The sequence below is a fragment of the Daphnia magna genome, linkage group LG1 (genome assembly GCF_020631705.1).
Source record: "Daphnia magna isolate NIES linkage group LG1, ASM2063170v1.1, whole genome shotgun sequence".
NCBI lineage: Eukaryota > Metazoa > Arthropoda > Branchiopoda > Diplostraca > Daphniidae > Daphnia > Daphnia magna.
The window spans coordinates 10,870,344-10,885,813 of record NC_059182.1 but is presented as its reverse complement, the minus strand read 5'-3'; the positions used below and the strand labels follow the sequence as shown (position 1 = coordinate 10,885,813).

Here is a 15,470-nt window from a genome sequence, read left to right as displayed (position 1 = left end):
CAAAGGCCCAAGTGTGGTTTCAACAGCCAGGCTGGCAAGAGACAGCCGCCCAACAACCAAGCAGCAGCAGCGAGCGCAGAAACCGACGCAAGAGCAGCAGAGAGGCACAGCAGCAAAGTCGAAGATCACAAAGGACGAGACAGCGGGTTCGCAGATCGGAGTCAAATAGAACACACGTGGGAGTCACCACAGACATCCACCAGACAATCAACACCGAGAAGACCCGCAGACGAAGAAGAAGATCGCTCAAGCCAAGGATCCTGATCATCTTTGACGTGGGACACCTCAGGCCTCACAGGACACCCGCAAGTAGAAACTCATCCCCATAGCCCAACAGTATCCGAAGAAAACGAATTATTAGCAGATCAAGACCTTTTTTCCCCAGTACACAACGCGAAGTTTCAAACGGAAGACGAAAGAGACGAGGACGAGCTATATACACCCCGAAGACTCTGGAACGAAAGGACGACTGAATACCATCCAGTGACAGGTGACAACAACCTAAGCTAAAGATAGCTTTCGTCAGAGTCCGACAAGGAATCAGACGACGCCGAGGTACAGTTGGCCTGCTCACAAGCTTCAACTATACAACACCAATCATCAGAACAGCAACAGGAAACCGAACTCTAACACCAACACAGTAGGAAAATAACCCGACACCAGCGAACACACCAACAACAGGAAGACGGTAACCCCAACACCCCACACAACACACACAACACCCGCCCATATCAACAGTTCAGAGCCCCCCGACGATAAACATGGCCGCTGGACTTCTCAAGTTCAAGGTAACCCCTGTCTTCTCGGGCAAAGGAGGAGAAGACGCTACCGACTGATCGATACCAGGTACTAGCAGACTACAACCGGTGGTCTGACGCAGACCTACGAGCAAACTTCGGCATTTACCTCGAAGGAAAATACCGATTCACAGCCGAAAGGACAGCAGACCGACGGACGATCTGTTCCTACTGCAAAGGCGAGGGGCACATTAAGAGATACTTCCCGAAAAAGAGAGAAGACGGTGACAGACGTAACAACACGACCGTCGCAATGATCAGTACATCGGACGAAGAAGATGACAAGGATATACCCCTGCTACAAATCGACGCGGGACAACTGCTGACAGAAGAAGTGAAATTTGGAAAAAACGACACGACAAAAAAGACCGAAGCGGTAATCGATACAGGAGCAGCAGTATCGATCATATCCCCCAAACTAACAGCAGAAATGGCCCTAGAACTCAAGACCTGGGGTGGCCCACAACTCGAAATGGTAAACAGACCGCGGACACCTTCCTAGGAAGAGTGGAGCTGACAATAACCATTGGGACGACAACAATTCAGGCGAAGGTGCTAGTATTGGAGATGTGAGGGATAAACCTACTCCTAGGCAACGACGTGCTGAGACGTTTAAAAAATTTGGAGATCGAGTACGGCACGGGAAAACCAAAGATGCGATTCGGTGAACTAACAGTACGAATGGCAATAGAGGACCAAACAACAACACCGGCCACAAAGACAGTAGCAAAAAGCGGGGCTAGAATCCCAGCAAGGTCCATGGCGGCCGTGGAGATAGAACAAACCGAAGCGACAAAACCAACATTGGACGGCCTGCCCTGGATGATAGAACCAGCAACCAACCGCACAACAGGACCGAAACAAGGAAGAGCCCTCATGCCAGGCGACCGACCAACGGTATGGGTCATGATGACAAACCTTGAAATCAGATCAGTTTACATCCACAAGAAAATGGTACTAGGACACAGAGCCGAAGTGATGGGAATAGGCACAGAAATAGATTCCACAGGCAGAGCCAACCGACTCAGAACATTAAACACCGAGCTGGAAAAAGGAACCACAAATATTCTTGACTTCACACCCAGCATAAACCAGGAGCTTCCAGCAGAGGAGAGAAAGGGGTTCGAGGACACGCTACGAGACAACACTGCCTGTTTCGCGAGAGAAGGCGAGCAACTACGACGTTGCAACGTCGCAGAACATGAAATCCAGCTAACACCCAACGCCCAGCGTCGTGAAAGGAACAAGGTCCACAGAGAACTGACACTGGACATACTGAAGAAAGGCGTGATAGAAGAAGCCACCGGACCATGGAGCGCGAGGACCCTATTGATACAAAAGAAGGATGTAAGCTGGAGATTTTGCCTTGATTTCCACCCATTGAACAGTGTTACAATATTTAGTAGTAGTAGGAGGGCTGCGATGGACCTCGTGCCTCGTATACCTTGACGACATCATCGTATACGCAGGAGACACAAAACAACACATTCGACGACTCAAACTAGTCCTCGCTGCACTACGCAAAGCAAATCTGAAACTCAAACTCACGAAATTTCGTTTCGGTGAATCAGCAATCATAGCACTGGGCCACAAGATCAACGCTGACGGAATCAGCCCTGACCCCGGAGAAGTAAGAGCCGTGCAAAACTTCCCCACACCACCAGCCACAGCAAGCCGAGCAGAAAAAGTCAAGTTCATCAAAAGCTTTTTCGGGCTATGCTCATCATACAGAAGACACATACCAGGATTCGCCGAGGCAGCCAAACTCCTGTTTGACCTAACCAGAGACAAGTCGCTGTTCATCTGGACGCAAACACACCAGGAGCGCATTGACAAGCTGAAACAGATGCTAGCAGACGCAGCCGCACTAGCATACCCGGACCCGATGGCCGAATTCAGAACACACCCAGACGACTGCGGCTACGGCATCGGAGCAGTCCTACTCCAGAAAACAGGATGGTGCGGAGAGACCCCTGGTATTCGCCAGACGTATGAAGTCACGCAGTTAGCAAAACTACTCCATAACAGAAAAAGAATGCCTGGCTCTCATTTGGGTGATAAAAAAATTCCGACAGTTCATCTTCGGATGCCCAATAAGAATCGTGACAGACCACCATGCACTATGCTGGCTCCAATCAAAAACTGAACTTGCAGCCAGGTTAGCCAGATAAGCCATGACAATCTCCGAGTACAAGTACGTAATAGCTCACAAAGACGGCAAGCTACACCAGTACGCGAACGCCTTATCCCGTTACCCCGTAAGCGAAGACGCTGGGACCCCCGACAACACGTGGGCGGGACACGTCAACATGGTCAGCATAATGACGCAAGAGAACCGAGAAGAAGTGACCGGTACCAGCAAGCTGAGTGGGCATACGTGCTCAGAAACGCAGAAAATTGGAAAGAAACGGTCAACTATACGACCGAGAATGGCCTTCTGTATCGTGTGCGAATAACGGGAGAAGAAGAAACAGACGTCGAATTGCGGCTCTGCATACCAAAAGACCTGAAGACCACATTCCTACAAGCCTGCCACGATGACGTCAGATTCCGGGCCCCTCGGAAAGAAACGCACCTACGACAGAGTAACACAACGCTACTACTGGCATAGGATCTCCCGAGATATAGAAGGCCTGCCCAGACAGTCAGTCACGAAAGAAAGGACAATACAGGAAATCACCCGGATTCCTGGAGCTGACACAAGTAGAAAAACCATGGAACCGCGTAGGAATGGGCTTGAGCCCTTCCCAACCTCATCGCTAGATAATCGCTACATTATTGTAGCGGTTGACTACGTCACCAAGTGGGCAAAAGCGGTAGCCCTTCCGGTCACAGGAGCGGAACAGGTAGCAGAGCTCTTCTTGAGGGAGATTCTGTTACGACACGTAGCCCCCAGGAACCTGACGACGGACCAAGGAAAATGTTTTGTCACGAGCATGATGCAACGAGTACTTGCAGCCATCTAGTTCTGTAGACTAGAGCTCGAAGAAAGGGCAATACATTAAAGTATCGTCTTGTTCCGCCCGAGAGGGTATAAAGAGAATCCAAGTCAAACCACTCGGGACAGTCTCTGTAATCCCTTTCTGCAAGTCGTATACAAATACACAGTTTACTCTAACCCCCTCGTTACAATATCTAGCAATATTTTTTCACTTAATTTAATACTATGTTTATAATACATATAAATAATTAGAAAATTGTTTTACTACATAATAAAAATATAAAAACCACACAAGCCGAAATAGTTATTTCCTGTTCATTTTGTAGAAAAAAGAATATAGAAGAGTATTTCCAAGTCGTGTACAGCTGCGTTTACTTATATCTAGTATTATATATAGAAGTATTTTTCCACTTATTGTTTTTTAAATATTATGTTCATAATATTAACTATTAAATAATGTTCATTATATGAACTGAATAATATATCAGTTATTGAGAAATACACTACACACGTGAAAAATTTTAAAACTGTGTTTAGTTCATCTGCTACAATGCAGGGGTCGTATTCCGAACGTCGACTTAGACTTGACTTGGACTTGACTTAGACCTTTTTCCTACTTGACTTTAAAAAAATTTCGGACTTTAACCGAAGTTGAATTCCGAACCAAAAAAATTCAATTCAAGTAAGAAACTTGGACTTGAAAACTCAAAAGTCGAGCATTAAAACTAAGTTAAGTCTCTCGAATCTCAAGGTACCTTTTAGGTGCCTTGAAACTGACTTACGGGCTTAAGTTCTATAAGTAGCGGTGAGAATAGGCAGTGGCGTTGCGTTTGTTTACACAATGGCCGATTATTGTAATGACGTCATTGATGAATTCTTAGAGGATATGGGTAATTTAACTGATAATTTTGACGATTTATCTACGGGGAGTGATAATGAATTGCGAGCCGAAAATCGCCGAACCAAAAAGCGTCGTCTTATTCCATTTTATAAATATTTTATGTATTTATAAATATTTAATTTATTTATATATATAATATATATAATTAATTAATTATATTAAATATTTATAAATATCACGCTGCCTTTTCTGAGCTTTATCGCGACTCATTTTAAAAACAACTATGTAAACAAAAGTACAATCACAGCAATTTTTAGTCACTTTGCGTACAAGTTCCAACTTCTTTTTGCTATGACTTAGACACTTAAAATTCGTCTGCAACCACGAGAAGAATTTTGAGCAACGTCCTCTGTCATTGGCTGAGTTGCCAATTTCAAGTCAAGTTGCATTTTAAAGCTAAGTAAAAAATCTAAGTTAAGTCCTGGTAAAAACTTCATCTTTTTGTGTTCGGAATAACACCTTGACTTGAGATTGAAAGTTTCTAACTTTAGCTCAAAAAAAAATGTTTCAAGTCAAGTTTTCCTTAAGTTCAAGTCGCCGTTCGGAATACGACCCCAGGTGGTGGTACACGATCTTGGTTCATACAAGGGATTTCTTCTGAATCGCAGCATGATATATATTTCCAATCACATAAACAATAATAATCCATTTATTGTTAGGTCGCACCTTCTCAAGCCTTAAGTGGGAGCCCACACAAACCTTGTGATTGGAAATGTAGTTTTACTTTAAGATACCTTGGCCTTCATCTATGCAACTTGGGTTGCGAGGGCAATTTCCAACTCTCTAACCCAGCCATCTCTAACAGCATGCTGCGATTTAGAAGAAAAGCCCTTGTATGCACCAAGGGCCTCCAAGGGGTTTTGATAACTTTTGGTTTCGACCAAATAGATGAGTATGTCATCAAATGCGAAAAAAGATGTTGAACATCCCGAAATAACACGCAAAATACAAAAAAAAAATTTTACTTTAAAAAACTTAACAAAAACCGAGTATTGATGCAAAAAAAAGCGTGGACTAGAATTCTCGAAATATATAAAATTTTTAAAGTTATATGTGTAAACAAAAAATCTTTTTGACCGAATTGGTTTTTCAAAGCAAGTCGCCTATGTCCAGTACAGAGTTAGCGGACGATTTCGTTCTACAAAAAAAAAATATAAATTGTTCATATTTTTCCGTATATTACTTTTTTGTGTAAATTTATACATACTTCGAAAGCTCTAGTAAATGCGGTCATTTTTTCACCAAAATTCATTTGTTTGTGTTAAAATGTTTGAATGTAAAAAATTACTTTAAAAAAATAAAAAATAAAGTTTTTACGTGTCCCTCTATGGACAAAATTTTTTATGTCATAGGCATCATCTATTTCTGCGCGACCAACCTAGAAATACTTTATATAAGCATTATATATATATATATTACATATAAGTATTATATGTAAGTACCTTATATAACTAATATATAAGCATTATGTATATACATTATATATAAGTTTTATATATAAGTACTATATATACTCTATACATATTAAATTATACATTAAATATACATAGATTATTCGAGCATAGTTTTACGATAGTTTTACATAGAATTTATCAATAAAATATAGATTTATTGAATGTACTTCATGCTTAGTAGAATTTAAATATATCTACACAATATTGATGAACTATATATTAAGAACTATATATACCATTATAGATTGCTTTGTAGTAAATATTTCGGTACACGATCGTTTTCCACGATACACGGTACACGGTACACGTACACGATTTACCGGGTCCTTCTAGGGGACCGAGACCAAGTTGTCTATTATAATAACGAGTTTATACTGCTATCAACGCGCCGAGGCTCCTTGAAGAGGTTCCAGAAGAACATTTTTGTCATCTGTAAAATATGGTTATGGAGTAAAGGTGTTTGCAATCTCGAGCCCTTGGCTATTTACATTGATTGCACGTGTATAGAAAATAAATTAATTTGTTGAACTTTTGATTGAAATCGACGACGGACGTTTGTGGTCGCAGGTGGCTACGGGTTTACGACGTCGTAGGTGAGTGGGACACGCCAAAAGGATCTATATGACGTATTTACGAAAACAACAACATAAACCGGATTCCATTCTGTGTATTTCTTTTAAGTGCATTTCCTTCGTAACACTTACGTTTCATTAAAACAAAATTTTCTCTCAAAACCTTATTTTGCATAAATACTACATCTTCAGTATAGCGATCAGTCACATAAGCGACGCTTTTTGCCGCCATCAAACCAACGAATTAAATCTTGAGCAGCATCAGTTTTAGGATCAAACTGAACACATTTATGATTTAAAAAAAAAGAACATAGGGAACATACCTATAAAATTTAAACAAACCTCGACATCCGCCCAGTAGCTTTTAAACTGAGACGTCCTTCGCGACTCACCACAACAGCGCCTTTCAATTTAATGGCATATCCAGTAGGATGGCGACGTACATCGGCAGCAGTGGTACCCCAGGTACAGGTTAGGTATTTAGGTTGGGTAACCTAACCTAAATAGAAAACCAAGACAATTCAGTACCGTATTTACAAAATACAACATGTACACAAGACTCTTATTACTTCACCTTGTTTCAAACTGGGATTCACAAGTTGGACCTCAAGATAGGCGGCATCTCGTATGGTGCTATAACTTTTTTTTATTTCCATATTCTGCATAGCACCAACAGATGATACAACGGCAAGAACATCTAGACAATGAAATATGTAAATTAAAAACTTCTAAAACCATGACCAAACACAATATCACGTACTGATAGAAGAATCAATTTCCACATCCCCGGCGTCTAATTCAGAGAGAGGACGATATTGTTCAACAGGAACAACATAATCATGGTCGTCTTCCAACAATTCGAACTAAGAACCAAGAAACAAGTAGGGAAAAACGAACCAAACCAAGCGTGCAGTGAAAAAATAGACCCAACTATCACGCAATTTACCTGACTATGTTTAAAGAGCAGTAGCTCACAATTGTGATAACCAGCCACTGGTCTACCAAATCTCTTCTGTACCGTCGCTTTGGAGATAATTTTTTCCGACGAAAATTTCTTTATCCAACGTCTTGATTGCATCGTTAAAAGCTACACCTTTAATTTTTTTCGCGCTAGCGTCTTCGAAATCAAAACTCATCATGGTTCCAGGTTTATCTTTGCCAGATACGTAAACGTGATTTTCGACTTACGAGTAAAAACGAAAGAGTAAAATTTTCTTTTTCTCGGGCCCTCAAAGCGTTGCCGGGTCACCAAATACCGTTGTTTTCTCTACCCGATTTTTGACCGAGACCAAAGACTTTCGGTAGGTACTGTACATGACATAAAATATATCCCAATCAAAATTCAACCAATGAAATCGATGAAATAACTTACTTGATAGCGTTCACTTTAAAAGAATAAATAGAATCGTACACCACCTCTACTTCCGTACTCTTCACGGACGGCAGTTCAGCGGCTTGCGCCATACCCTTACGTACAGCAGATTCAACACTACTACCAATCCACCCGCCTTTAGGAAACGGAACACCCTGATTATCCATTACGAGGTATATATGGCAGTAAGCAACGCAACAAGATATGAAGATTGCTTCCAGAACATTGCAGAAAAAGCATGTGGAGATACTTTTAACTTTTTTTTCACCCAGTACAGAGTGTCTTTTGTCGTTCATTCCCCGGATGTAGTTTTGTTGTTGGGGACGGACTTTTTGGTGACCTTCTGTTTGCGAGAGACGCGCTTGCACTAAAATGATCCCACGCCTTCTCCAATCGTGGTTCGATTCCGACAAAATGCCGCTTACTGCATCATTTACCCGCGTTTTGAAAAACCACATTATGGTTTTTTTGTGATTGTTTTGTGTAACGGCGATGATAGTTTGAGGTGGAGGACGTTCAAGAGACAGATCGAGATCGTCCACGAATCGATTGTTAACCGCTGCAATGTCGTCATCAGTGGGTTGATTGATTCGCCAGTGTTCTAAGGAATCCGCCCACGGACGGTCTGTGGTCTGTCGGTGGTTTTCGGTGAATTCAATGACGTCAGTCAGTTCAGTTCTCCAAAGGTGACGACCGCGCATCGATTCGATGGCGTTGCCGTCTTTTTTATTTTCATAATGTGTGGGAGTTTGGAAAATGAATGAACCGATAAGCGACAACTGGTAAAAGTCGCCGGATGAGATTACGTGCACCCCACCGAATCAAAGTCCAATGGTGCGAATGTTCTTGCATTGTCGGAATATTGGCCTCAAGTTGAACCAGGGCACTGCTGCCAACAGAAGGGCACACGGTATATTGGTTTTCAAGCAAGGCACTTTCTATTTTCGAAAGCAACTCAACTCGTGTACCGATCACGTGATCTAAGATCGTCTGATTTGGATTATCGGCTGGATCGTTGCGCTGTGCATTTGTTGCATCCACAGGTAGACTGGCTCTTCCGGATTTGAAAACGTCCCGGTTTTCTTCTTCTTTGGCAACTGGCTTACGACGATCTTTGCTTGCTCCACAGTAACTCTCGTCCCGGTTTGATTTGGTGGTGTCAATTGGAATAGCGAGTCGTGTAAGCGGGTTAGTTACGCAACCAAAGGATCTTCGATGCAATGAGCGTTGCCCGTCGTTTCAGCCGTTTGTAGATCTTGTTCAGCTTCCAACAAGTCGACAGCGGGAGTGTCATCGTTGTCCCGATCCTGTTCTCGGCGCGTACGTAACAGATTGACATCGTTTGGGAATTCTGGTTCTCTTGAATTGATGCCCGAACGATAAAAACTTTCGTAATAATTCTGTATGTTCCCTAGAATGGTCATCGATTTGACGTCTTTTGCTAGTTGTAGTTTGTTGCGCAGGTAGGCGGCCCACCAATTGCGATCACTATCTTTGACAAAGTAGCTGAGGGTTAGGAATGGTATGAACATAATCAGTGCCCCTTGAGCATACAGTTCTCTTTTTTCTGAACGGTCGTTGTTAACGACAGATGTCATTAGGAATTAATGTTAATTTAATTTTCGTTTTGTATGTCTGTGTGTGTGTGTGTAAGATCGTGTCATTGCCGAGGGGCAGACAAGTTTGAACTTGTCTGACCTTGGCTAAACTAATACCCTTTGGTTTTGCCATAGGTAACCCTCCCTTACACTTCCGCCACCCCATTTACACCTAAAACTAAATGTTCGCGTTAGCGCCCTTCTTTTGTTTTCGTTTTTTTCTGCATTTCCGCCGTATTTGAAGACGGAGGGAGATGCGGCAACGAGGTCACTCTGATTCGTTTTCGTTGTGGTGGACAGTCGCACCCTGTTGTTCCCGTTTTCGTCTGTTGTAAACTCGTGTTCACGTTTAATACAATCGCCGCGTGGCTTTTTTGGCCACTGAGTTAGCTACATTTTCATCTCGTTTATTTCGGTGGTTAACAGTCGTTGTGTTCATCTTGATCCGTCTCCAAGTTCAAAATTATTTAGATTACAAGGATATATTGTATGTGAGGCTTCTGTATTTGCACAGGGTACATGCATTGTCATAGTGTTGGCTTGACAGAATGAGGTGCATTACATTGACACATATAGTTACCATTGATAGTATAAGTGAACACAGAAGAAACTGAATGTTGAACGTGGATGAAGACTGAATAGTCTGAGAAACACAAGAGAAAAAGAAGTCTTGACAGACTTAAACGAGCGTGACAGTATAGCCAGGATGACAGAACACGAACGAACATGAATGAGGCTAAGCAGCATAGAGCTGGAGGAGGAAGGTCGCGTACTTGGCACCATACAGGTTGCCCCGTCCGCCGCCTGTCGCCATCTATTGCCAGAACAGTGTAACATGTTTGGATAAATCAACATTCCCTCTCAAACCTGTAAACTTGATGAGAGGGGGAAATACAAGGCAGTATATTGGACTCCCTCTGTATTCAAAGAAAAGAAAATTAGATTAAGTCAGTTGGAACGGGCACAATACCGGTTGACTCTCTCAGGGAGGAGAAACGAGGGTTTGCTAAAGGTTTAGTGAGAGGGTCTGCCAATTGGTATGTGGTGGAGATTTGCTGAACGTCGATCTCCCCAGCTTCCTGTCGTTCACGAACGAAGTAAAAGCGAACATCTATATGTTTGCTTCTTTGATGATGTACCGGGTTCTTGATGAGATCAATGGCGGACTTGTTGTCGCACATTATGCCGATTGGGCCTTTCCGTCTGGGTATGATGTCTTTCATAAGTCGCCCAAGCCATATGCCTTCTCTTGTTGCTTCGGACGCAGCGACAAATTCGGCCTCAGTTGTTGACAGAGCAACACACGACTGCCTGCGGCTGCTCCAGGCAACTGGTCCACCGTTGAGAAGGAAGAGGAATCCTGAAGTAGAGATCCGAGAATCTAGATCGCCGGCGTAGTCAGAGTCACAGTATCCTATAAGCCCATTTTTTGTTGAACCGTAGCAGATTCCGTGGTTCATCGTCCCTTTAAGGTAGGCAAGGATGCGACGGACTGCTGACCAATGATCAGCTCCTGGGTCTTCACAGAACTGGGCGATCTGCCCAACAGCAAAGGATATGTCAGGCCGAGAGGCTAGTCCTAAATACAATAAACTCCCCACAGCTTCTCTGTATGGAAATTGATTAGGTGGGCTTTTTCCAGTTTTCTTTTGAAGACGATTTCCAGGGCTGGCTGGCAGATCCTTTGGAAGGCAGTCTTGCATGTGGAATCGCCGCAATATTTTGCGAATGTAGTCAGGTTGTGAGATGAACAGCGTATGATCGGAGCGATTCCTTGAGATGGAAAGGCCGACGAAATGATTGGCAGGACTGTGGCGCATTTCAAAGTGTTGGCTCAAGTAGCTGATGATAACCTGGACCAATGACTCGTTGTTGCTGCAGACGAGGCCATCGTCTACCCATATGGCAACAGCCACGAACTCTTCTTGGTGGTGACGCAGGTAGAGGCAGGGATCCGCATCACTCGGGCGTAGACCAAATTTTTTTAGAAAAGTGTCAAAGGTGGTATTCCAAACCCTTGAGGCTTGCTTGAGCCCATACAGACACTTGTGGAGACGGCAAACCAGTTTTTCTTTTCCGGCAACTACGAATTCTTCCGGCTGCTGCAAGTAGATCACTTCATCTAGCTCTCCATATAGAAAGGCCGTTTTGATGTCCAGTTGTGACATCTCAAGGTTGTTTGCAGCAACAAAAGACAGTATAACTCGGAGCGTGTCGTATTTAACGACTGGAGAGAATGTCTCTCCGTAATCAATCCCTGAGCGTTGCGAGAAGCCTTTAGCAACCAGTCTGGCTTTAAAGCGAGGAGCTGAGCCACGGACACCAGGCTTCAATGTGAAGACCCATCGTGACTTGATGGCCGTTCGTCTTGGAGGTAGCTGAGAAATTGACCAAGTTTTGTTTGACATTAATGAGTCATACTCGTCCTTTATGGCCACCTTCCACGAGTCTGCTTCGGCCGTCTGCATGGCTTCAATGTAGCTGTCCGGCTCGTAGATTTCATCTTGAAATGTGACGGACTTGAGTGACTTCCATTGACGTTTAGGCTGACGTATGCGTAATGGATACGGTGAAACGCGCGTTGAAACTGGGGAAGTTTGTTGAGTGTTTGCTGGTGGATTAACTCCTGAAGGATTGGTTTGATCGATTGTCTCGTGAGGTGGCTCAGGTTGAGTATCAGTAGTTTCAATCTCCCCATCAACCTGAGGCAACAAGGGATTTTCCTGAGATGTAGTTGTAGTTGGTGTTGGCTGTGGCTCTGACGTAATCAATGGCAGGGGTTGTCTGAAAAACAATTGTGGAGAATTATTATCTTTCGGAATAGGAAAAGTTGACTCAAGTGTTGAAATGTCATTAAGCTGCTCGTCGAAGATAAACATGAATTGGTGCTTGTTTGAGGGATGCAAGAGGGAACGGTCTGTTAAGAAGTTGTAAGAACTCAATGAATTGGTGGTTGTTTGAGGGATGCAAAAAGGAACAGTCTATGAAAAGTGCTGGAACACAGTAAATGGAGCTGTTGAGAACAAAATGCAGTGGTGGTTGTTTGAGGGGTGCAAAAGGGAACGGTCTCTTAAAAGTGTTGGAACGCAGTCAGTGGAGGTGTTGAGAACAGTAAGCAATTAGAGTTGTTTGAGTGATGCAAAAGGGAACGGTCTCTTAAAAGTGTTGGAACGCAGTCAGTGGAGTTGTTTAGAATAAAATGCAGTGGTGGTTGTTTGAGGGGTGCAAAAGGGAATAGTCCCTGAAAAGTGCTGGAACGCAGACAATGGGGCTGTTGACAACCCAAGGCATTGGTTGTTGTTTGAGGGATACAAAAGGGAACGGTCTCTCAATGGTGTTGGAACGCAGTCAATTGAGCTGTTGAGCACTTAGAACTGGTGGTTGTTTGAGGGCTGAAAAAGGGAACGGTCTCTCGAGTATGCTGGAACACAGTCAATGGGGATTTTGAAAACTAAAAGAATAGGTAGTTGTTTGTGGGATGCAAAAGGGGACGGTCTATGAAGATTGTTGGAACACAGTCAAGGTAGCTGGTGAAAACAAAAGGAATTGTGGCTTTTTTGATGGATGCAAAAGGCAACGGTCTCTCAAAGGTGATGGAATGCAGTCAATGGTGCTAATCAGAATACAATGAATTGGTGTTTGTGTGAGGGATGCAAAAGGGAACGGTCTTTAAAGAGTGTTGCAAAGTAGTCAAGGAGCTAATGAGAACACAATGAATAGGTGGTAGTTTGAGGGCTGCAAAAGGGAACGGTCTCTGAAGATTGCTTGGACGCAGTCAATGGAGCTGGTGAAAACACAAAGAATTGGGTCTTGGTTGAGGGATGCAAAAGGGAACAGTCTCTGAAGGGTGGTGAAACACAGTCAATTGAGCTGTTGAAAACACAATGAATTGGTACTTGTTTTAGGGATGAAAAAGGGAACAGTCTCTCAAGGTTGTTGGAAGGCAGTCAATGGAGCTGTTTAAAAACCAAAGAATATGTGGTTGTTTGAGGGATGCAAAAGGGAACGGTCTCTGAAGGGTGTTGAAACGCAGTCAAAGCTGTCAACAACAAAATGAATTGGTGGTTGTTCAGGGATGCAAAAGGGAACGGTCTCTCAAAGGAGTTGGAATGCAGTCAATGGAGCTAATCAGATAACAATGAATTGGTGGTTGTTTGAGGGATGCAAAAGGGAACAGTCTATGAAGGGTGGTGAAAAGCATTCAAGGGAGCTGTTAGGAATACATTGTAATGTTGGTTGTTTGAGGGAAGCAAAAGGAAACGGTCTCTTAATTGTGTTGGAACTCAGTCAAAGGAGCTGTCCAGAACACAAATTAATAGTGGTTGTTTGAGGGATGCAAAAGGGAACGGACTATGAAATTTGTTGGAATGCAGTCCATGGAGATATTAAGATAACAAAGATTATGTGGTTGTTTGAGGGGTGGAAAAGGGAACGGTCTCTTAAAATTGTTGGAACGCTTTCAGTGGAGCTGTTGAGAACAAAATTGCAGGGATGGTTGTTTGAGGGGTGCAAAAGGGAACGGTCTCTTAAAAGTATTGGAACACAGTCAGTGGAACTGTTGAGAACAGTAAGCAATTGTGGTTGTTTGAGTGATGCAAAAAGGAACGGTCTCTAAAAAGTGTTGGAACGCAGCCAATGCAGCTGTTGAAAACACAAAGAATAGGTGATTGTTTGTGGGATGCAAAAGGGAACAGTCTCTGAAGATTGTTGGAACACAGTCAATGGAGCTGGAGAAAACAAAAGGAATTGGGGCTTGTTTGAGGGAGGCAAAAGGGAATGGTCTCTGAATGGGGTTGGATACAGTCAATGTAGCTGGTGAAAACACAATGAATTGAGGCTTGTTTGAGGGATGCAAAAGGTCTCTCAAAGGAGTTGGAATGCAGTCAATGGAGCTAATCAGATTACAATGAATTGGTGGTTATTTAAGGGATGCAAAAGGGAACAGTCTATGAAGGGTGGTGAAAAGCATTCAAGGGAGCTGTTAGGAATACATTGTAATGTTGGTTGTTTGAGGGAAGCAAAAGGAAACGGTCTCTTAATTTTGTTGGAACTCAGTCAAAGGAGCTGTCCAGAACACAAATTAATAGTGGTTGTTTGAGGGATGCTAAAGGGAACGGACTTTGAAATTTGTTGGAATGCAGTACATGGAGATATTAAGAAAACAAAGATTATGTGGTTGTTTGAGGGGTGGAAAAGGGAACGGTCTCTTAAAATTGTTGGAACGCTTTCAGTGGAGCTGTTGAGAACAAAATTGCAGTGATGGTTGTTTGAGGGGTGCAAAAGGGAACGGTCTCTTAAAAGTATTGGAACACAGTCCGTGGAACTGTGGAGAACAGTAAGCAATTGTGGTTGTTTGAGTGATGCAAAAAGGAACGGTCTCTAAAAAGTGTTGGAACGCAGCCAATGCAGCTGTTGAAAACACAAAGAATAGGGGATTGTTTGTGGGATGCAAAAGGGAACGGTCTCTGAAGATTGTTGGAACACAGTCAATGGAGCTGGAGAAAACAAAAGAAATTGGGGCTTGTTTGAGGGATGCAAAAGGGAATGGTCTCTGAATGGGGTTGGATACAGTCAATGAAGCTGGTGAAAACACAATGAATTGAGGCTTGTTTGAGGGATGCAAAAGGGAACAGTCTCTCTATGGTGTTGGAATGCAGTCAATGGAGCTTATAAGAATACAATGAATTGGTGGTTGTTTTAGGGATGCAGAAGGGAACGGTCTCTTATGGGTGTTGGAAAGCAGTCAATGGAGCTGTTGAGTAGCAAAAGAATTGGTGGTTGTTTGAGGGATGCAAAAGGGAACGATCTCTTAAAAGTGTTGAAACGCAGTCAAGG

The 15,470-nt window shown here is 43.1% G+C and overlaps 1 protein-coding gene and 1 pseudogene across 1 annotated transcript in view; one reads left to right on the top strand and one right to left on the bottom strand.

Annotated features, from left to right (window-relative positions):
- LOC116936604 overlaps positions 1-15,470 on the top strand; it is a 110,218-nt gene that overhangs the window by 75,078 nt on the left and 19,670 nt on the right. The window lies entirely within an intron of this gene.
- LOC116935866 lies at positions 6,910-8,204 on the bottom strand (annotated as a pseudogene).